This window comes from Macrobrachium rosenbergii, chromosome 9, assembly GCF_040412425.1.
Source record: "Macrobrachium rosenbergii isolate ZJJX-2024 chromosome 9, ASM4041242v1, whole genome shotgun sequence".
NCBI lineage: Eukaryota > Metazoa > Arthropoda > Malacostraca > Decapoda > Palaemonidae > Macrobrachium > Macrobrachium rosenbergii.
The window spans coordinates 11,941,603-11,965,513 of NC_089749.1; the positions used below are offsets into that span (position 1 = coordinate 11,941,603).

General features: G+C 38.9%; 1 protein-coding gene across 1 annotated transcript in view; it reads left to right on the forward strand.

Moving 5' to 3' along the window:
- Ten-a (tenascin accessory) overlaps positions 1–23,911 on the forward strand; it is a 1,082,171-nt gene that overhangs the window by 29,482 nt on the left and 1,028,778 nt on the right.

Sequence of the window (23,911 nt, forward strand, 5' to 3'; positions counted from 1 at the left end):
GACCACCGAAAGATATTTTCGGTGGCCTTGATTATGTGCTGTAGCGGCTGTAGTGAAAACTCGATTGCGCCGAAGAAACTTCGGCGCATTTTTTACTTTTTTATTTTCTGTAGTTTGCAAGGTATGACACCCTTCGTAAAATAATGGTTATATTCATGGTATTACTTCCATCCCAACGGCTTCACTTTAACAGATAAAAATAGACAGGCTAAATCTATTTATGAAGTTAAGCTGATTATTAAAAACCGTGAACGGATTATGACATGAAACACGTGGCTATTATGATAGATAAATAAAAAAAAAAGAATGTTAACTGGATAGATTGCATTGTGGAAGGTTATGTGCAAGACAGAATAGAGCCAGTCGCCTTGCCGAACAAGTAATTGGGTCTTCTTCAAACACTATTATTATTATTATTATTATTATTATTATTATTATTATTATTATTATTATTATTATTCAGAAGATGAACCCTATTCATATGGATCAAGCCCACAGTGGTCATTGACTTGGTCAAGCTTCCAAGTCAAGCTTCCAGTGGATGCGGTGTTCATTTGATAGAAGTAGCAGAAGGTATAGGAGATACCGAAAGAAAAGATCAGTTATTAGAAAAGAAAAAAATGAATGATCAAATAGATAAGTGCATAAAAATAAAAGTACATCACCAGACGGAAAAGAGAAGATGAGGCATAGCAGAAAAGTGAATCAGATTCACCTGTTCAGGCTCACCTGTCGCCTTGAGAGTCTTCTCTTGTCCCGAGCAACGTCCTTTAAGAAATGTATAAAAAGCCACTTTACAGCATTGATATAATAAGAGTGCCGTCGTCTTCCGCCCTATTTCGAAAACCTCCCTACTACGGAACAATACATTTCTCGTCGAAAACACGCAAGAAAAAACAAAAAAAAAGATAACAATGTCCTTTTACTCTTTCTTTCTCCTTTTCGCCTTATTGGTATGCGTCGTGTCTGGCAATGAAGTGGATAAAACTCTGGATGAATTGGATATCGTCTGGGGCCTGGAAGGATGTGGAATGGGAAGAGGAGGGTGGGGGGGGAATGGAGTAGAGGAAGGGGAGACCCCTTACGTGTAGTGTGGGGTAACTCTGTGAACGCTTTGCTAAGCCTCCGAGGTCCAACTTCAACTGGAGTGTTTCGAGTAGCAAGCGGTAAAGGAACGCTGGTCGAGAGAGAGAGAGAGAGAGAGAGACAGACTGAAGCTTTTAATTTCCAACCAAGAGATCCTTGCGGTAGAATTGAGATACCTTTTTTTCTTTCTTTTTCCCCTGGTAATGGAGAGGGAAAGATTGATGATTTGGCACCTTATCAAAGACATTAGCTCTCTCTCTCTCTCTCTCTCTCTCTCTCTCTCTCTCTCTCTCTCAAAGAATCTTGATATCTGTCTGTTGAAGGATTAAGAGCCCCCCCCTCCCCCACCTCTCTCAAAAGATTCTTGATGTGTCTGTTGAAGGATTGAGCTCTCTCTCTCTCTCTCTCTCTCTCTCTCTCTCTCTCTCTCTCTGTCAAAGAACCTTGATGTCTGTCTGTTGAAGGATTGAGCTCTCTCTCTCTCTCTCTCTCTCTCTCTCTCTCTCTCTCTCTCTCTCTCTCTCTCTCTCTCTCTCTCTCTCTCAAACAGTCTTGATGTCTGTCTGTTGAAGGATTGAGCTCTCTCTCTCTCTCTCTCTCTCTCTGTCAAAGAACCTTGATGTCTGTCTGTTGAAGGATTGGCTCTCTCTCTCTCTCTCTCTCTCTCTCTCTCTCTCTCTCTCTCTCTCTCAATGATTCTTGATGTGTCTGTAGAAGGATTGAGCTCTCTCTCTCTCTCTCTCTCTCTCTCTCTCTCTCTCTCTCTCTCTCTCTCTCAGTGTCTTGGTATCTGTATGTTGAAGGAATGAGTGCCCTTTTTAAACAGATACTCTCACATATAATATAGTTGTTCGGTTAGTGGAGATCAGTTTTCGTAGTTTTAGATCCATTATTTTTCACACCTGTAGACAACCTAAAGACTGAAGGTTTTACGGTGTTCTCTCATTCATTTTCTATTTAGTGCTCTTCCCTCATTCGTACTTATAGAATCCCTCCTTTAACGCGAATCATTAAGTTTAGAAACCCATTAACACCCATTTTTCGGCAATAAGACTTCGTCAGTATTCGCCACTTCGTCATAGGAACGAAAAATATTTTATTTTATTATTGTTTTTTATATGTTTCTGTGTATATGAATAGTTGTGTGTGCAATATATATATATATATATATATATATATATATATATATATATATATATATATATATATTATATATATATATATATATATATATATATATATATATATATATATAATTTCTGACTCACATCAGGAACAGACAGGTCTTTCAATTGAGCGCGCAAGGGCGCTGTCAATATGCCATACAACTGAAAGACCTGGATTCGATCCTGACGTGGATCAGGAATTTATTTCTGTTCCACACGTGATTGTGTGTTGATTATTTCTATAATATATATATGTATATATATATGTGTGTGTGTGTGTGTATATCTTAACTAATAGTCCTGTCATTTCGTTGTTCTGTGGGTTGTTTCTGTTTATGGTGAATATCGCAGGCGAAGGTGGCATTTTGAATGAGTCACTCATTCCACCTTTTAAGGTGAAAGCTGAAAAAGTCGAGAGGGGAAACCAGCGTCACATCTCCAACGAGTAATTTCCGCTTAACGTAAATACTGTTAAAGAACACAATCCAGGATGTGCGGGTGTGAAATGTTGAAAGAAGGGAGGAGGAGGAGGAGGAGGAGGAGGAGGAGGGAGAGAGAGAATCGAAACTGCTCTCTCTTGATAGTCATCATGACATCTCTCTCTCCCTCTCTTTAAAACCCCGTGGGATAGCTTCAAGGCAATTGCGTCACCCCCCCTCCCTCCCTCCCGCCGCCCGCCTCCCCCGAGGACACCCTTGGGAGGAAGGGGGAAGGTTTGACTGACAAACAGCTACCCCATGTGGAGGTGTCTTTTTTTTTTTTTTTTTTTTATACCCTCCCCCCTGGTAACAAGGGACGAGCGAGCTTCCCTCGTCAGGGAAAGGACGAAGCACGTCGGTTTGAAGAGAGAAAATAATATGGGAGGTGATGTTTCGAATATTAATTTTTGCGTGTGTGTGTGTGTGTGTGTGTGTGTGTGTGTGTGTGTGTGTGTGTTGGGGTGGGGGAGAGGTTTGACAAATAATCAAAGGGGTCGGTTGTGCTTGTGTGTGTGTGTGTGTGTGCGTGTGTGTTTTTTTTTTTTTTTGTAGTTTTTGAATGTCGCGTGCTGACTCGTTGTCATGCGTTTGTTTTTTTTTTTTCGATTTGTTTCTTCCATGAATTTCTATTTTTGTTTTTTACCCCGCTTGGTGGCATCTTCGTTAGGGCATTTTTTTTTATGTATGGGTGGGGGTTTGGTAATAGTTTTCATTGAGCAGATGTGTTCGAATTTTTTGTAGTTTCGTATGCATTTTTTTTTTAGTTGCTTTACTGGACTATTAAGTAAAAAGAACTCTCCTAGGCCTGGCCTGAAGGATTAGTCACTAATACTATGTGTAGAATGTATTTGCGATAAATTAGATTTTATTGAAAAGACTGCAGTGTCGTCAAAATTTTACAATTGCTTCTGGAGAAAATTTTCCATTTTCAGCCAAAATGTCTCTCATTGTATTGGGTCAAAATAACGCTGCTCTTATGTTTTTAAAGTAGGTACTCGTTGTTTTGTTTCTGATAACTGCGGATCTCATATTTGGATTAATGCATCTCGTGGTCAGGTCGGTAACGCGACCTCGTTCTGATGCTCCGGATGCGGGTTCGAATCCTGCTACGGACGTCAGAATTGCTTCATAGTCTTCCATATGGATCTCAGGAAGTGTAGTTACAAGCGCACCCACAAAGTGTGAGGAATTCGAGAATGCGAGAGAGTGTCCACTCACACATTTGACCGTTCTATAAATAAGGCTTGGCTGGTTGGTTATTTCCACGCTAATGTATTGGGCTTGCGCTACGGTTGAATGCCTGCATGATTGATTGAGTGTTGCACTTGCATAAGCGGTCGCATTGCGCTGACTTACACTTTTCAGTGGGCGTTGCATTGCCGCGTTAGGGGTGAGTGAAGCACCGGATTTGAAAACCATTAGCTTTTTAAAAACGTCCATTTTTCAGTGGGGCTGCTCGTTGCTTTGCATTTCCCCCCGTGGGGTATTTTCTCACGCAAATGGTAATGCTTCGCTTTTTTACTATTATTTTTTCCATTCCTTCTATTTTTAAATTGGATGGTGCTGTTAGCGTTTTGTTGAAGTGATTGTAATCATGCGCGTGATTGTATGTGATTGTGTTTCTTTTGTGAAATGAGAACGCATTTGGATGTGTGTTTGTTGAGATGGTTTAATTAAACTGTGCATAAGGCTGTATGTTTGTATTTTAATTATTTTTACCCATGCATTTGACTGCCTACTACCTACGTAGGTTTAGTTTTCTGTAAAAGAAAACTATTGTGCCGGCTTTGTCTGTCCGTCCGCACTTTATTCTGTCCACCCTCAGATCTTAAAAACTACTGAGACTAGAGGGCTGCAAATTGGTATGTTGATCATCCACCCTCCAGTCATCAAACATAACAAATTGCAGCCCTCTAGCCTCAGTAGTTTTTATTTTATTCAAGATTAAATTTAGCCATTATCGTGCTTCTGGCAACTATGTAGGATAGGCCACCACCAGGTTGGGGCTCATACAGCATTATACCGAGACCACCGAAAGATAGATATATTTTCGGTGGCCTTGATTATACGCTGTAGCGGCTGTACAGAAAACTCGATTGCGCCGAAGAAACTTTGGCGCATTTTTTACTTGTTTTATTTCACTTCCTGTCTCCCTGTTTGTTTGATTTTTGAATGTCCCTCCGTTTCGGGTACTTATTTCCATTATTTTGCCAAATAGTTGCTCCCATTATTCGTTGAATGACGTTTTCAGTCTAATATCAGTCGTGTGACAGGCTCAGTCTTGGCAGTTTGTCGTCATGGAACCCATCTCTGTCAAGTTAATCATCTAAAGAAACAACACGAGGATAAATCTGCCAAGTTGGATTCAAATCTGTTTTCCTGTCCAAGAGAAATTTTACCATTCACCCAACTCACTGTGGTTATTTATCTCCGTAGGGGATTAGTGCCGTCAGTGCACCTCATGCGGTGCACTGTAGGCATTACTTAAGGTTCTTTGCAGCGTGCCTTCGGCACCTAGCTGCAACGTCTTTCGTTCCTTTTACTGTACCTCCTGTCATATTCTCTTTCTTCATCTGATCTTCCACCCTCTCCTAAAAATTGATTCATAGTGCAACTGCAAGGTTTGCCTCCTGTTACACCTTTCAAACCTTTTACTTTCAGTTTCCATTTCAGCGTTGAATGACCTCATAGGTCCCAGTGCTTGGCCTTTGGCCTAAATTCTATATCCAACTAAACACAGATTCACACAGCCAATATACATAATTATATAGATACGTGTAAGTTTTTATTCTCACATTAGAACGTACTCATTATGCGTGCATTTATTAACACCGTACATACACATGTAGCAAAGGATGTATTTATGAATACAGTAAAGAATACATGCGCTCTTACTTATACAAGGGAAATATGGCTGACCATGTTTTGAAAGAGAAATGCTACGAGCTCATTGTCACGCATTTACTTCCCTTCTGCGTCGGAACCTCGAAACTCCCAGCCAGTTGTGCCGTACGAGTGCCCTGAGGCACGAGACATAAACCTGAAGGCGAGGAAAAGTCGTTGAAAGCCCTTCTCCAGTGCGAGTTATCTCTGATGTTGTTCAAGAAGTCTCCAAGTCTAACCTCGGTGCGAGGTGCTTTCGAAACGGGCGAGCGATCGTGATCTTTTTATAAAGCTTTCCTGAGAGCAGGTCTTCTTTGATTGTTATTAAGAAGTTTGATAGAAGTTGGGGGATCCCCCTTTCAGTCTCTCTCTCTCTCTCTCTCTCTCTCTCTCTCTCTCTCTCTCTCTCTCTCTCTCTCTCTCTTTAGACTGTATGCCTGCGGAGTATTATACACCATCGAGCTCTCTCTCTCTCTCTCTCTCTCTCTCTCTCTCTCTCTCTCTCTCTCCTGCGGAGTATTACACACCATCCCCAGCTCTCTCTCTCTCTCTCTCTCTCTCTCTCTCTCTCCTGCCGAGTATTATACACCATCCCGAGCTCTCTCTCTCTCTCTCTCTCTCTCTCTCTCTCTCTCTCTCTCTCTCTCTCTCTCTCTCCTGCCGAGTGTTATATACCATCCCGAGCTCTCTCTCTCTCTCTCTCTCTGGCTCCTGACCCTTGTGAATCAACGCCTGTAGAGTATTTTACACCATCCCGAGCTCTACTCTCTCTCTCTCTCTCTCTCTCTCTCTCTCTCTCTCTCTCTCTCTCTCTCTCTCTCTGCGTGGCCCCTTGCTCGTGCGAATATAAGCCTGCATATGCAACATTGCGACGGAAAGAATGCTGGATGCCACGCCGGGTTTATTGCAGTTCACATTCGCGCGCCCAAGGAATCCGGCTGCCATAAATCTAATTAAACGAGATGCCGCGTTTAAGTAAAAAAAAAGCAGACTTATGGTTGCTTGCAGTTGCTTTTCTTCATCTTGGTTCTTTTTTTTTTTTTAGTTTTGGTTCTTTTTGTATTTCCCATTACCTTCTGTTACTTCTTTGTAATGAACGCCATATTCTTTAGGAAGGTTGAATTTTAAGCCAGTGGCTCCTGTGGTTGGCTTGTTCCATTTTTGAATTGGGTTCGTCGTTTGAAAAATAATACTGGTTATTATTATTATTATTATTATTATTATTATTATTATTATTATTACAGAATAGGGTTTATGTTTTAGTTTAGTTTTGTTTGTTTGTTTGTTTCTTGTTTGTAGAGTTGCTATAAAGATTGTTAGAAAATAATAATAATAATAATAATAATAATTATTATTATTATTATTATTATTATTATTATTATTATTATTATTACAGAAAAGGGTTTACGTTTTAGCTTAGGTTTGTTTGTTTCTTATTTGTAGAATTGCTCTGAAGATTGTTAGGAAATTATAGCAAAATTATATGCGAAGTAGGGTAAATTAGAAGGTACAATCTACAGTCATGTTTATGAGTAAAAACTATACTTGATACAGTACAAGTCAATGGATTTTGACTTGTTTCATAACACAGTGTTTATTCGTAAACTTGATAGTGGATTTTCAGTCATTATTTCTGGTTACAGCACAGTGATGAATCATAGATGTTTCACTGAAACTTGCCAACGGGGTTTCATACAAATTTTCTGTCAAATTTCGCTTTGGTTCGGTGATTAGCAAGTTGAATTAGGAAAGTGTATTTGGTCATTTATGTGCCAAGAAATTTCACCCTTCCAGTTTTCTGCGTTTGACAGAATAAATCACACAGGTTTATATTTATTCTAAGGATTTAATTCTTGGTTTTATCTCAGGCGTGAATTGTTTTCGTCTTGGAGCAAATTTATGAAATGTTTTTGTCCATTTTTTTTTTTTATTTTCATCATTTCCTTTTTAATATCATAGTTTTTGAAGAGCCTATTTGAGGATCTTTTAATTCATGGAAGATTTAGATACAAACGAAGACCAAGTTTTTTATTTTTTTCCCTTCTCATTCAAGATTTGTCTTTTAATTATGTCTTTGTTCCCTTTAAAAGGTCGCTCTTAGGAAGTCTTTCATTCATCGGGTGCGCGCATACAGTTCCAGTTAACCGGATTCCTGTAGTAGTCTGCTTCGTTTCCTATTTCTTCAGTTTATTAGTTTTTACATGCATATTTTCTCTGAGGCCCTTTTAAATAACCTTTAAATTCATTGCGATCGTGAAACATACAGTGAGCAAGCGAGCACTGCACTCTTTATTGTTTTGTTTACATTTACACGTTCAATCTCTCACGCTTTTTCTTATCACTCTACTTGTTTTCAGAAACCCCTCTCCCGGCGGTCCGCTATAACTCATGGTACCTCGGCGTATAGAGACAGCGAGCAAGCATTCCAGAGCGCCATTTTGTCCCCTTTATGGGACTCGTTCACGCGGTAATTTGGTGTCAAACGGCGGTATATTTACGGCTACGAAAGCGCCGGCCATAAAATGCCACCCCATTACGCCGGTCATTGAGACTTTTAAAAGAGTACGTTTCAAGAGACGGAATTTTTCGGGACAGAATTCATGGTTATGGGCTTTCATGACGAGTGTCTTGAGAAGGGAAGGGCGGGGGGGTCTTCATCCCCCTTCTCTTGCAGAACACGCTAGATTTCAAAAGGTGAATTGGGGGTATACTTCATTGTGATTGTAGGATTTTAACACCTGATGTATGCATGTATGTGTGGAAGACAGACATGCAGAGAAAGTAAATATGATAAATACGACTGCTTGCAAGCAATTCACTTTTCGCTGAATGGTTGAGAGAGAGAGAGAGAGAGAGAGAGAGAGAGAGAGAGAGAGAGAGAGAGACTCAATCCATAGTAAACTTGAGCATGGAGATTAATTTTCTTGAGTAGTAAGGAGTGAAAACGAGAGAGAGAGAGAGAGAGAGAGAGAGAGAGAGAGAGAGAGAGGTAATACAATATTAAATCAAGCATTTGCACACTATCTTATTCCAGAATTTCAGACGAGAGAGAGATTATAGAAACGGGGGTGTGGCCATGGGAATTTTACCCTTATCTTCCTGTGCCTTGATAATGCAGTCCATTTGGTATTCCAGTTTTGTAAGGTTTTCGTACCGTACGTGTAATTAGAAGCTGGGATAATGTTCACAGACAACTATTAAAAGAAACATATATTATGCCTGTCATGCTTTGTCAGTAAACAGGATTTATTTTGTGAACCTCGTTTTTGCTCGCATCTGTACTCCTCATGAGTGTCCAGCATATATATATATATATATATATATATATATATATATATATATATATATATATATATATATATATATATATATGGCAATAATATATATATATATATATATATATATATATATATATATATAAATATATAAATATATATGTATGTATGTATGTATATATGCACCATTACATACATATCAGACACATACAAATCATACGCAAACGAACCTGTGAAATATTATCTCCCGTAACTGATGCATACGCAAAATTAACGCATTTTCACAATGCATATTTTTCCTGCTTGTATTATGTACCAAACTTGAGCGTCCCCTCAGCGAGCAAACTTCTGGAAGGGCGACTTCACTATCACGTACGCAGCATACATTATACCAGTGTACATCCATAATATACGGACCAAGTTTACGCGCGTTTGAGTCATTTGTTTTTTTACGCATATTTACGTTCATTACACCCGGGTTCGTGAGCAAGACCTTTTTCTTTTGGGGGGAGGGGGTGGCGTACAATCATCCTCTATGGTTCTCCTCACTTGCACGTACGCTGCGTATATTAAAACAGCATACATTCGAAATACGCACTGCGCTTGCACATGTTAGCGTCACATATTTGTTACGCATATTTTGCGGTCATTACTTTTTATTTACTTTTAAGATCGTCCCTAGACTTTGGTCCTACTCACTCGTACGTACACTCACGAATTCCCCAGCGCGCTTGCGCATGTTTGCGTCACATGGTTGTTACGCATATTTACTTTCATTACACGCGCGTTCAATATCAAGTTCATTTATTTATTTATTATTGTAAGCACACTTACGCACACGAATGCGCACCACCCCACCCTCCCCCAAGAATACATTCACAGCGCACCGTCCTTACTTACATAAAGCCCATTACAGGGGGCGCCAGCATTTTCGGCAAAACTTTGGCCCGCTCTGCCGCTCCGCCCGGCGCGTCTTCCTCGCATTCTAGTCTTATAAGGAAAAAAAAAAAAAGAAAATAAATATCTCTGCAGCGTCTTAAAAGTTTGGATTATTATTAAAGAACACGCCGGGAGTTCTAAGTTTGCAGCGCATATTTTATGACCTGGCTTTAACACCGAGGTGAGAGAGAGAGAGAGAGAGAGAGAGAGAGAGATGTAGGTATGTCGAAGGATGGAGGATGTTTGAATTATGGTTTCATGTAGTTGTTACGGGGAGTAGATTATAAAAATACACACACACACACATATATATATACACATACATACTTTACATACATCTATGTACGTACATGTGTGTATATCTATATACGTATATAAATGTATATGCATATATATGTAATGTACATGTATGTATGTATGTATGTTTGTGCCCTGTCCTTTAAGTAACTAATAAGCAACATTTTCATCGTTCTGTCATTAATTGTTGCATATCATTGTACATTCCCCTATGTCGTTACAAGCATAGGCTTTTATTATTGGGCTTACATTTTATAAAGATAGAATCCCCGGTGAATACTCCTGTTGGTATCCTTGGAGAGAGAGAGAGAGAGAGAGAGAGAGAGAGAGAATGTGTCTTTTAAATAGTTTTGTAACTAATTAATCATACCTGTAAAGGTATTCGAGTTTATATTTAGTTTCAGCAGAAGAATATGCAGTAAACTTATTCGAATTTACTTTAAGTTTCCTTAAGTTTCTTCTGACTTTTATTTGATTATAATATTACAACCGGAAAAATAAAGATATATTTTAGAGTCCATTCTTCAGAAGCGAGGAGAGACGCACGAGTTTGTTTGCAAAGGATCAGCGGAATATGTTGCAGGAAAAGTGGGCAGAGGCTTGCAAGAGAAGGTTGGGAAGAGGGAGGGAGTAAGGGGGAGAAGGAGTGGGGAAGGGTTGGTGGTTGGGAGGTGGGGAGGGTGAAGGGGGTTTGGTTGGTAAGGGAGGGAAAGGGGATTAGTGAGGGGTGAGGGGAGGGAAGGATTAGTGAAGGTGAGGGGAGGGAAGGGGGATTAGTAAGGGGAGGGGAAGGGAAGGGGATTAGTAAGGGTAGGGGAAGGGAGGTTAGTGGGGGTGAGGAGGGAAGGGGATTAGTAAGAGGAGGGGAAGGGGAGGTCAGTGAGGGTGAGGGGGGAAGGGGATTAGTAAGGGAGGGGGAAGGGAGGTTAGTGAGGGGAGGGGAGGAGAAGGGGATTAGTAAGGAGAGGGGAATGGAGGTTAGTGAGGGGATGGGAGGAAGGGGGATTAGTGAGGTGAGGGAGGATTAGTAAGGGGGAGGGAGAAGGGGATTAGTGAGGGTGAGGGGAGGGGAAGGGGATTAACAGGGAGGGGGAAGGAGGCTAGTGAGGGGGAGAAGAAGGAAGGGGGGTTAGTGAAGGGGAGGGGTATGGGAGGAGAGTTGAAGGGTTAGTGAGTGGGATAGGAGAAGAGGGGGTTGAATTTTCGTGGTTGGGAGGTTGGGGCGGAGGTGTAGGGGATTTGTTAGGTATAAGAGGTCGAGGGGAGGGGGAAGGGGAAAGGGGTAGTAGAAGGAGGGTTTTAATAAAGCCTTGAAGGAATTTCTCCAAGGGTAATATTGTTACGCCTCATCGCTTCCTAATTGAAATTCTTAGGGCTTAATTTTCGGAGATCAAATTAGCATGATCCTCCATATTTTTTTATTTTTTTTTTTTTTAATTCAGAGGACCTTCGAGCCGCAAATCCTCTCTCGTTTTTTGTTTTGAACTTTTTTTTTTTCGTCGAAAGTTTGTTCTTATTTTTGTGGCGAGTATTTCGCGAATGACTGAATTAGTTTGGTGCTACGGTTTTTCGAGATGCAGTTCGCATCGTCAGTGTTGTTATTATTATTATTATTATTATTATTATTATTGTTATTATTATTATTATTATTATAGTGTGGATGAGCCAGTTATCATTATTATTATTATAAGTATTATTATTATTATTGTTATTGAGGTGTGGATGAGCCAGTTATTATTATTATTATTATTATTATTATTATTATTATTATTATTATTATTACAGTGTAGATGAGCCAGTTATCATTAATATTATTACAAGTATTATTATTATTATTAATATTATTATTGTTGTTGAGGTGTGGATGAGCCAGTTATTATTATTATTATTATTATTATTATTATTATTATTATTATTATTATTATTATTATTATTATTGTAGTGCGGATGAGTCATCATTAGACATCTGTAAACAAATGATTTATAGTTCTACGAACTTGTTTCGTATCTCTTATTCATTGTAAATTTAAAATTTATTTCCGGTGCTGATTAATATTAATAAAGCATTTATAAACCCTCTTCAGTACATCAATCATTAATTTATTCAGGATTATGAAAAAGGAGATGCAAGGAACGTTTCGTGACGTCCAAACACAACATCTCTCCGACCACAACGCAGCTTCACCTTCAAATGAGTTCCCTCTTCTCCGTAATCAGTTTACGGCAAACAAAGATATTCCCGAATGCGCTAATGGACGGGAGAATGGGATTAATGGGCGAAGCATTAAGTGATTTGGCACCCCCGCTCTCTTTTCGGGAATATGACTTGACCCACGTAGCTACTTCTTAAGAGGGATGGATGGTGACAAGATTATATGGATGCCTTAGGTTTACCACATTCTGCTGTGTTGATGTGTACCGGACTCTATATGTATTTTAGTTTTCTGTGGAAGAAAACTATTGTGTCGGCTTTGTCTGTCCGCCCTCAGATCTTAAAAACTACTGAGGCTAGAGGGCTGCAAATTGGTATGTTGATCATTCACCCTCCAATCATCAAACATACCAAATTGCAGCCCTCTAGCCTCAGTAGTTTTGATTTTATTTAAGGTTTTAGCCATAATCGTGCTTCTGGCAACGATATACCATAGGCCACCACCAAACCGTGGTTAAAGGTTCATGGGCCGCGGCTCATACAGCATTATACCGAGACCACCGAAAGAAAGATCTATTTTCGGTGGCTTTGATTATACGCTGTAGCGGCTGTACAGAAAACCAGGTTGCGCCGAAGACACTTCGGCGCATTTTTTAGTTTTTTGTTAGTGACTGTGTGTTATTGTCCTTATATATTCATTTGGTAAATAGTATAAAATAATGATAAGGATGTTAATGTATAATGAAGCTTTCATGATTATCACATAATTCTTATTAGTATTTTACACAGTACATATTGGTTTTATTATGTATAACACATGATTTGGTTCGTCTTTTGTTACTCTGGTTTGTAAAGCATTTGTCCACTGGAATTAATAATACCCCCTCTCTCTCTCTCTCTCTCTCTCTCTCTCTCTCTCTCTCTCTCTCTCTCTTTCTCTCTCTCTGTTTTTCTTTTGTTGCTTCTGTTTTAAAGTACACGTTCCTTGTACTCCTCCCCCTCCTCTCTCTCTCTCTCTCTCTCTCTCTCTCTCTCTCTCTCTCTCTCTCTCTCTCTTTTTCTTTTGTCGCTTCTGTTTCAAACTACACGTTCCTTGTAATTAATGCTCCCCCCCATTTCTCTCTCTCTTCTCTCTCTCTCTCTCTCTCTCTCTCTGTTGTTGCTTCTATTTTAAACCATGAAATTAATACCCCATCACAATCTCTCTCTCTCTCTCTCTCTCTCTCTCTCTCTCTCTCTCTCTCTCTCTCTCTCTCTCCTCAGATTTTTCATTTTGATTGCACTCCTCTCTCTAACCTGTTTCACATTTGATGAATATACGAATGAAGGGTTAGCTGGATACCAGTAGCTGTAGCGTCACTCCTCCTCCTTCCCCTCTCTCTTTCCTACCCCCCTTCCTCTCCCCCCTCCCCTCCCGAAATACCATTATGTCCCCTGTAATGTAATTGGTAATAACGGCAATTGGGGGCGTCCCTTTCCGCCCTTTTGCTCATTTTCACACCCTTCTCTGTCTTCTATGGAAAATGTAATAACCTCTTTGATGCTGTGTCCGGGAGAGAGAGAGAGAGAGAGAGAGAGAGAGAGAGAGAGAGAGATAAAAGTGACTGTCTGTCTGTCCGTCCATCCGCCTGTCTGTCTCATCAGGTGGACTTTGAACCGTGAACTTTGTCCCCTAATTGTCAATTTGCGCTGCGCGTTTTGATGTCTCGGGATTGCGCTCGGCAAACGATGTCTCAAGAGTCTCTCTTTGTGTTGGCCTTTCATTTTTTTTTTTTTTCCATTCTCTTTTCCCTTTTCCTATTAAGCTTTTGTGCCTTTTTTCTGTTTTTTTTTTATACGTTATAGGGCCTTTTTCCAAATTGGTCTCTGTGGATTTTTACTATGGGTTTATGTGGATTTATTCACTAAAAACTATTTTTGTTCCTGTTTTTCTTTTATGTTTTTGATCAATTTTATGGGTTTAAAATCTATTTTAGAGTCACTGTAATCGTTAAGCACGTAGGTTTTGCTCTTGTTTATTAATTGTAATCTAAACCTCATTGAAATTAGGTGGCCTGGCCATATTCGTATCTGATAAATCTGACCTCAGACCCTTATATTCGTCCTGGACTGAGTCAAAGATATTGATATTTTTAGTCAGTTTTGGGGGGGGGATGTTTTCTTACTAGTTTTGCTTCATCGCTCTTATCGTTTTAACATTTTTATGCAAATATTCCGATGAAACATTCTTAGAACTGTGTGTTGGAAATGCAGATGTGCATGAAATATATGTAAAAATAGGCTTGCCTAGAATAACATTACGCTTAAAAGGATAGATTATCCGTCTGCCTGAAATTCGAGGAAAATATAAAGGAATTGAGCAGCTGCTTCTGGAGAGAGAGAGAGAGAGAGAGAGAGAGAGAGAGAGAGAGAGAGAGAGAGAGAGAGAGAGAGAGAGACTAAACGCAATGAGGTCAGAAAGGAAACCCGGTTGATTGAGATAGAGAGATTACCTGATGATGATTAGTTACTCCTCCCCTGAGAGAGAGAGAGAGAGAGAGAGAGAGAGAGAGAGAGAGAGAGAGAGAGAGAGACCTAAACGGAACGAAGCTGAGTCTAAAAGGAAACCCGGCTGATTGAGAGAGAGAGATTTCCTGTCGATTACTTGCTCCTCTCCTCTGAGAGAGAGAGAGAGAGAGAGAGAGAGAGAGAGAGAGAGAGAGAGAGAGAGAGAGAGAGGCACCAGAAAATGATAAGTATTAGAGAGAACCCAATTAAGTGAAACAGAATTGGGAAGAATTTTTCCCCCGGCTTCTTGTTGGGGTTGCGGAAGATGATGGTTCTTATATTCGTACCCAAGAAAAAAAAACAGCAGCCTACCTCTCAAAATATAAAAAAAAAAATATATATATATATAGAAAAAACACGCACAAACACTCAAGAAGAAGCAACTCATCAAAGAGAGAGCTGGAAAGAAAAAAAAAAAAAAAAACCCTCCTCTTTCCCCAATCAAACTAAGTGACTTTCTTATATCTGAGTGGTACGAGAGACCATATCTGAGGAAACGTCGAATTGCCTGATTTCCTCTTATTTCCCCTGATTTCCATTTATTGCCAATGGCCTGATTTCCACTTATTTCCCTCCCCCCTTCCCCCCCCTCACCCCCCAAAGATTTTCATTTATATCGCGGGGCAAGCACGCAATTGCTTCCTCCTCCTTTTGCCGGGCATCGCTTTCGGGGAGTTTGGGGCCAAGGGCGTAATTGAATTGCAGAATGTTTATAAATTACAAATATATTTTATGCGATATTGTGTCGTGATTTTTTATGGCAATTACTTCTTTGACCAGCGTTATTGTGACGCCAGGCCTTATAGATCAGTCTGTCAGTCATATGATGATAATTCACTGTTCATAAATTGCAAATGTATTGCATATGATGATGTGATGGGTTATGATAATAACGACTACGATGACCAACGTCTTTGTGACGCCAGTCCTTATGAATCAGTGTGTCAGTCATTATGGTGATAATTTACTGTTTATAAATATTATTCATCTTGTAGCTAATAATAATAATAATAATAATAATAATAATAATAATAATAATAATAATAATAATACATATGTATTTTATTTGATAGTGTATGATGGTTCATGATAATAACGACCTCGATGACCTTCATCGTTGCAACGCCAGTCTACATAAGCCAACCTGTCATTCATTATTATGATAATTCACTGCTTGAGAATTATGATTATATCTTTGGAAAAGTCTTGCAGACCTGGCGATTTGTAACGCCAGAATTAACTTAATTCACTTAATTGTGTGTTAAGTATTTCGAAATTAAAAGGAAAATGCATTTGCATAAATAGTCAACGTTTTGCTTCATATATCAGGACGGAAGAGTTCATACGGGTGTGAAAATGTCACGTGAGAAGTTTTGAGATACGAGGTGCATCTAGTTGTATATGAGAAATTTGGAGGTGTGAGGTGCATCTAGTTGTATGTGAGAAATTTTGAGATGTGAGGTGCATCAAGTTGTATGTGAAAGTATGTGGTTTAATGTGACGTACTTTTAAAAAGCCAGAAAATGTTACTGTTGATGAGCGAACATAATACACACTTCAGCTCGTTCGTGCTAGAGCACAAGAATTTTTTTTTTTAATGGTTCCGTATAGAATTATTTATGCATCTGTATGTAAGTATGTTAAACTAATTACAATTTACATATATATATATATATATATATATATATACTGTACATATAATATATAATATATAAAATCAATTATCATCCATCCTCCCATCCACATACAAAATGAGTATACTTTAGCTTACACCTCAGCACCCCGGCATGCTCCCCCAACACACCCCCTTACACGTACACTTACACTTATACACACACACACACACACACACACAGACACACGCCCACTCCCATAAGGAATTCGCCACCACATGCGGGCGGCGTAACTCAATAAGCAAACCACTTCGAGTCACGGACCAGATCAGCAGGCTTGATATTACGTCCTCTGACCAGAAATATGACACATGAAATCGCTTACAGCGAAAGACCTAGTTATCTCTCCCGCTGATACGTGCATGGCGTGCAAGAGTAGGTAGGTGGGTACCTTAGAAGGAGAGAGAGAGAGAGAGAGAGAGAGAGAGAGAGAGAGAGAGAGAGAGAGAGGGAGAGAGAGAGAGAGAGAGATGAACTATTGCTGATATGTATTGATGTTATGGGGTACGCTAGTAGGTGGGTAGGGAGGTTGGTAGTTACCTTGGAAGGAAGGAGAGAGAGAGAGAGAGAGAGAGAGAGAGAGAGAGAGAGAGAGAGAGAGAACTATTTCTGATATATATTGATGTCATGACATACACGAGTAGGCTAGATAGGTGCCTAGAAAGGAAAGAGAGAGAGAGAGAGAGAGAGAGAGAGAGAGAGAGAGAGAGAGAGAGAGAGAGAGAGAGAGAGAGAGAGAGAGTTTCTGATATATAGCAATATCATCATACGTAAGAGTGTTATTGAGACATATTAACAATTTCTAAGGTTCGTATTGTTATCATATTTGTTTTATCGAGATAAGAGACGAACTGTTTGAGAGAGAGAGAGAGAGAGAGAGGCTTAAGGATCGTTACCTATATCACATTCGTCTTATATAGAACTACTTATTTGAGACAGCGTGAGAAAGATTGAGCTTTCTGGGTTGAAAGAGAAATTGGGTTCAGGATTATCAGCTGTCTGAAACATTTTTATCTCTTTATTAATTAATTTGTTAATTCATTTTTTCTTCTCTAGTGACTGATCTCTTCTTTCTGCATTTCCTCTTACCTTCAGTTACTTATTTCAAATGAACTCCATATTCTTTTGAAGTTTGAATGTCAAGTCAGTGGCCACTATGGGATCGTTTCATATGAATGGGGTTCATCTTTTGAATAATAATAATAATAATAATAATAATAATAATAATAATAATAATAATAATAATAATAATGTTAAAAAAAACATTTTATTTTATGCGAGAGAATACTAGAGAAAGATCATTATTTTCTGCTATAGGTAGTTCCTGTTATCTGGGTATTTATTTGAGAAAGAGACAGGGAATTATCATAAATATTATCTTATGCACTCAACGAAAATTGTAGGAGCTTACTGATTCAGTGCATTAGCATGCAATATGCAGAGAATTGTTGTGTAGAAGCACAGTATGAGTAATTCCCAGTGCCTAGTGCTTTCATGAAGAGTAAAGATTGCACTAATTTAAAATGTACATCGGTGTCGTTGTGCAGAATTCAATTTGTTGTGGAAGATTACTTAGGCAAACTGGATTTGATTCTCGTGTTTTAATTAGACTTGTTGGGGAATATTTGTTAGATTATAGTGACTGGCAGTCAAATGTGTTAGCGTATACAGTATTTTAGCTGACGTGGTCATATGCAGTGAAAAATATTTACACACATGCCGTGTAGTTTTAAAGCTTGGATGTCATAGGCCTAGATCTCTGTTTAACGTCCTTAGGCTTAAAATAGTTTGTAGTTTCTGTAAAAGAAAACTATTGAGATGGCTTTGTTAGTCCGTCCGCACTTTTCAGTCCGCCCTCAGGTCTTAAAACTACTGGGGCTAGAGGGCTGCAAATTGTCAAGTTGATCATCCGCCCTCCAGTCGTCAAACATACCAAATTGCAGCCCTCTAGCCTCAGTAGTTTTTACTTTATTTAAGGTTAAAGGTAGCCATGATCGTGCGTCTGGCACCGCAACAACACAGGCCACCACGGCCGGCTGAGAGTTTCATGGGCCACGGCTCATACAGCATTATACCGAGACCACCGAAAGATACATCTGTATTTTCGGTGGCCTTGATTATAAGCTGTATAGAAAACTCGATTGCGCCGAAGAAACTTCGGCACATTTTTTACTTATTCTACTAAAAATGTATGTGCCATAAAGCAAGCAGTGTATAGATATTACATGTATTTGAGTAATTATTAATTAGGAAAATCTCTTAGCACAATTACTCTCATTAAATTATACATTACACCAATAATTCGATTAACCGGAATCCTTTACAATACTTTGAAACTTTATACATAATTTTGTAAGGGCGATTTACGATGAAAATAACTTGTAAGTATCGTTGCTTTCAAGAGTAATACCCGGAGACGCTTCAGTTTCCTGAAGCTGTGGCACTGATTCACTAGTCAGTCAGCTTTCTCGCGTAATTAATATTTTTACAATCATAACTAATTTCATCCTGTACCGCAAACAATACCTCAGCCACTCCTCTGTTGGGTCCTTTAATCAGACTGTCTTTATTAGCGGTTCACAGCAAAAGAATCCAGTGCGCGCTTGCGCACCAGGAAATAAATAAAAATCTGGGGAAAATAAGTGGAAATCGAGCCATCGGCAGTAAGAGGAAATCCGGGGAAATAAGAGGAAATCAGGCAATTCGACTATCCCCAGAACTGGTTTGGATTGGTCTACAGTAGTCATTTGGTTGATTGACCTTTTTCATATATATATATATATATATATATATATATATATATATATATATATATATATATATATATATATATATATATATATAAATGGTTTATGAGCAGTAATATTCCATGGTGGAGAGAGAGAGAGAGAGAGAGAGAGAGAAAGAGAGAGAGAGAGAAAGGGGGCAGGTTTGTGCGAAAAACGTTCACTTCTATGGCATTTTCTTTCAATTCAATCCAGTTAACGCGGATTTGACAATAAGTTAAGAGGGGGGAAGGATACATGATCCATATGTAGTGGGTCTTTGACAGCATGGAAAGACAGGGAATGGTGCTATTGTATGGGAGGGGGTGGGTGGTGGCACCCTTGTATGGGAGCCCACACTTGTATGTGAGGGGGTGAGCTGCACTCTTGTATGGGATGGGTGTTATGGATTAACATACATGAGCTACTGTGAGGGAAGCCCCTTCCAACCGGTTCATAAAGTGGTGTCTCCGCCCCCTCTCTCTCTCTCTCTCTCTCTCTCTCTCTCTCTCTCTCTCTCTCCACGTACGGTACTGTAAGTTTCCGTTCAGTAATTGTTTTTCTTTTCTTTTTTTTGTAACCGGTTATGTCAGTCCGTGTTTTGTCTTCGTTTTCTTTCCGGGTTCTGTAACCGTTTTCTATGCTGCCCCTCCAGATACGTACTTTTGAAATCGCGAGCAAAAACTCGTTAGACTCGTTTGAAGTGTTGTCGTCTTGTTGCCAGATGTGTCTGAATTGTGCCTTTATATGAAGTGATCGAGCTCTCTGCAGAGCTTTTGTTGGTGTAACTGAAGAGGAATGGAATGGGAGAGTTTAGGCCAAGCACTGGTGCCTATGAGGTCATTCAGCGCTGGAAAGGAAATTGGCAGTAAAAGGTTTGAAAGGTGTAACAGGAGGAAAACCTCAAAGCAGTTGCACTATGAAATAATTGTTGGGAGAGGATGGATAGCAAGGTGGAAGAAAGTTAATATGAATGGAGGTACGGGGAAAGGAACGAAAGGGGTTGCGTCTAGGGGCCGAAGGGACGCTGCAAAGAACCTTTAGTAATGCCTACAGTGCACCACGTGAGGTGCACTGACGGCACTAATTCCCTACGGGAGGGACACCTTTGATGTGGGTTGGTTATGGAGGCAGGTTAGACGAATTATAGTTTTTTCGGGAATTTCTTTTAAATAGATTAAGTGAAGTTATTACAGTATGTAAGTTTTATACTAAAAGGATGATTATACTATAATAGTTGATTGTACTCGGCAGCATCATTTTGTTAGTTTTACCGAGAAAGTAGCATTCAGTTTGGTAATGATTTTGTGGTAATTTTGAATCAACATCCGTAAAAAAAAGTTTGACAGATTCACAACAGTTTATATTAGTTTTTAAAAACAGTACACCTAATGCCGCTGTTTATGTATATTTATTACACATTATATAACGATTTATAACTTCGGTTATTAATAAAATGGTCTCCATACACTTAGCGTTATTTATTAGCGTTTATAATACACATTAAATTCAGCATTATTTATTAGTGTTTAAAATACACATTTAATTGTTGATATCAATATTATCCCTAGCCCTGTTAAGAAAGTGATTCCAAACAATTTATTAGTATATATCAATGGTTCGTAACCTTTTTATTACCACGCCTCCTCTAAGAGTTGGTCCTACCCTCCACGCACCCCTTGCATCTATGAGTAAAATTCCCTCCCAGATTTAAAGGAAATAATAAAAAAGAGAAAGAGAAGGGATTTCGAGGGATAGGGAGGGAGGGAAATGATTTCAAAACATGGTGAACCGAACGAGTCTAACTAGAATAGTAGACTACAGGAAACTAACGTCATAAGGCGATATTTTGCATTTTTTTTTTTTTTATAAATTTATGAATATTAATTCCTCAGTCTTGTTAATAGAATAAAGAATATAACAAGATCATCTTTAATTTTTCCTGTGGGCTCTGCGTCTCCTGAAATTGCTCAGGCTGCCCCCAAGGTTACAAACACTATATATATGAAGATAATGAAGAGGTTTTAAAGAGTAAAAATAGCACATAAATAGACGCTTCTTTTGGTTAATACCTTTAGTGTTGGGCTTCTGTGGTAAGTAGACTACCTTACTGCTTCCTAGGTCTAGCAAGTTAGAATTGTCTCAGGAGGTGTTTAGTAGTACTCTCTCTCTCTCTCTCTCTCTCTCTCTCTGGCTGGTATTAAACCATATTGCTTCTTAGGTCGAAAGCAAGTTAGAATCTCATGAGGTGTTTAGCAGTATTCTCTCTCTCTCTCTCTCTCTCTCTCTCTCTCTCTGAAGGGTTGTTTTTCTTTTTCTCTCGTTCTCAAACGCTGTTGTCGCTAAGCACGTACTAAATTTCTTTGATGCTTCCAAAGAGGATATTCGGCTTAAGATTACGTGAAATACTATAGCTTTTACCTTAGCACACTCCTTGATAGAACTTGAGCTGTTTTTGTTGAATGTAGATCATTTTTGTCTTCTTTTATCAGTTGATTTTGGAAGGGGGTGGGCGGTGGTTCCAGAGTCAAAAACAAGACGATAGTTGTTGCTTCATTTGCCTCAGACGGCGTTCTTCATTATGCATTTTTTATCCTGAGGTCCATTTGTACTTTCACTTTTTTTTCTCTGGACTAGTTTCCTGTGGAACGAGGTCGTATTCCTCTCCCGAAGTACTTGCTCACCATCTTTCTAATTCTTATTTGGGCTGGCTCTCTCTCTCTCTCTCTCTCTCTCTCTCTCTCTCTCTCTTTATATATATATATATATATATATATATATATATATATATATATATATATGTTTGTGTGTGTATTATATGTATATATATGTATATATATGTATATATAGAGGAAAATCTTGTGTGCATGTATGTATATATATGTATACATTCATACATACACAAGATTTTTCTTTCACGCAATTGTACCTCAAATCAGCTTATTTACTGTATATCCTTTTGTAAATTTCTCATTTTCTTTGTATAAACGCATACACATACACATATGCACATACATACATACATACTACTACATGTGTATGCTGTGCATACCTGTCTGTGCAAATGTAGGAATTATCAGACCTGTTTCCGTGTCCTTTATATCCTCTCATTAACATTTTTATTAGTTCAAGTGTTACGGAAAGCCGTGATACGTAATATTTACACAAGGAAAATGTCTCTCTTCCAGTTTGTAAATATGATTTACATTTGAGTTGAAAATGTCAACCGTAACTCTTTCTTTAAGCCTAATATTATCCTACCCTTCTCTCCACCACCTCTCCCTCCCCCCTCTTCCTCGCTATTAATACCCCCTCCCCCCGCCACCTCCCACACGCGCCGTTTCGAGACGAGATTTCCGGAAAAGGGAATTCAAAAGATTCGTGATTTTTCAAGTTACGATTCAATGGACGAAGGATATTTAAAAATTCTTTTTTTTTTTTTTTTTTTTTTTTTTTTACAGAGATGTCATCTCCCTGTATGACCTAGTTTTTCGAAAAGGAGGTAAAATATGAAGCGCTTGAATACGACATATAAAATCGCTTAATTAGGGAAGGAATTCAGCCGAAATGATTGATCCGTTATATGATTTTTTTTTTTATTTATGAATTTTCAAGATTACCTTAGCTGATCCAGGCTACTGATTCATAGCAAAAAGTAATGAAGAGATATATTTTGTTACTTTGTGGATTTTAAGATAATTCAATTACCTGATCGAGATTATACGTTAGATTTTTTATATATTAAGTTTTTTTTACGTAGTTTTAGGTCTGTTCGCTTGGTTACGTATGCAAAGAATGATATGTATTTTTTCTTATTTACTCTTTTTTCCTGTCCGCCCTCAGTTCTTATAAACTACCGAGGCTAGAGGGCTGCAAAGTGGTATGTTGATCATCCACCCTCCAATCATCAAACATACAAAATTAAAGCCCTCTACCCCAGTAGATTTTATTTTATTTAAGGTTAATATTAGCCATAATCGTCCTTCTGGCAACGCAACAACACAGGCCACCACGGCCGGCTGAGAGTTTCATGGGCCGCGGCCCATACACCATTATACCGAGACCACCTAAAGATAGATCTATTTTCGGTGGCATTGCTTATGCGCCGTACAGAAAACTCGATTGCGCCGAAGCAACTTCGGCGCATTTTTTACTTGTATTAAATTGTAAGGTATGTTATAATTGGGAGTCCAGATAGGAAACTCGGTTAACTTTACTAGAAGTAATTGTATGCTGACATTATAAAGTGGTGTCTCATATGTATTTAAATGATCTAAGTTAGCTGTATGGTACTGTTGGCGTATGAAATAAAGGTAAATACAGGTGTTATTAATACAAGTATAAGATTCTCTCTCTCTCTCTCTCTCTCTCTCTCTCTCTCTCTCTCCATTAAAAGGGGCACGCTTAAAAAGAAGTCTCTCATTGTTTAAGAGGGGCGGTAAACGATTTCGTTTTAAATATTCTTTAAGTATTTATTAAGTAGTAGGTCTCTCTCTCTCTCTCTCTCTCTCTCTCTCTCTCTGTCTGCGTATGTGTTTGTGCGTGTGTGTGTGTGTGTATGTATGTGTCAGCGTCAACTTGTGTACGTTTCTGTGCATTTGTAATTACACGCCTTCTTTTCTGTGCGTGTGTATGTACTCAGCCAGTCA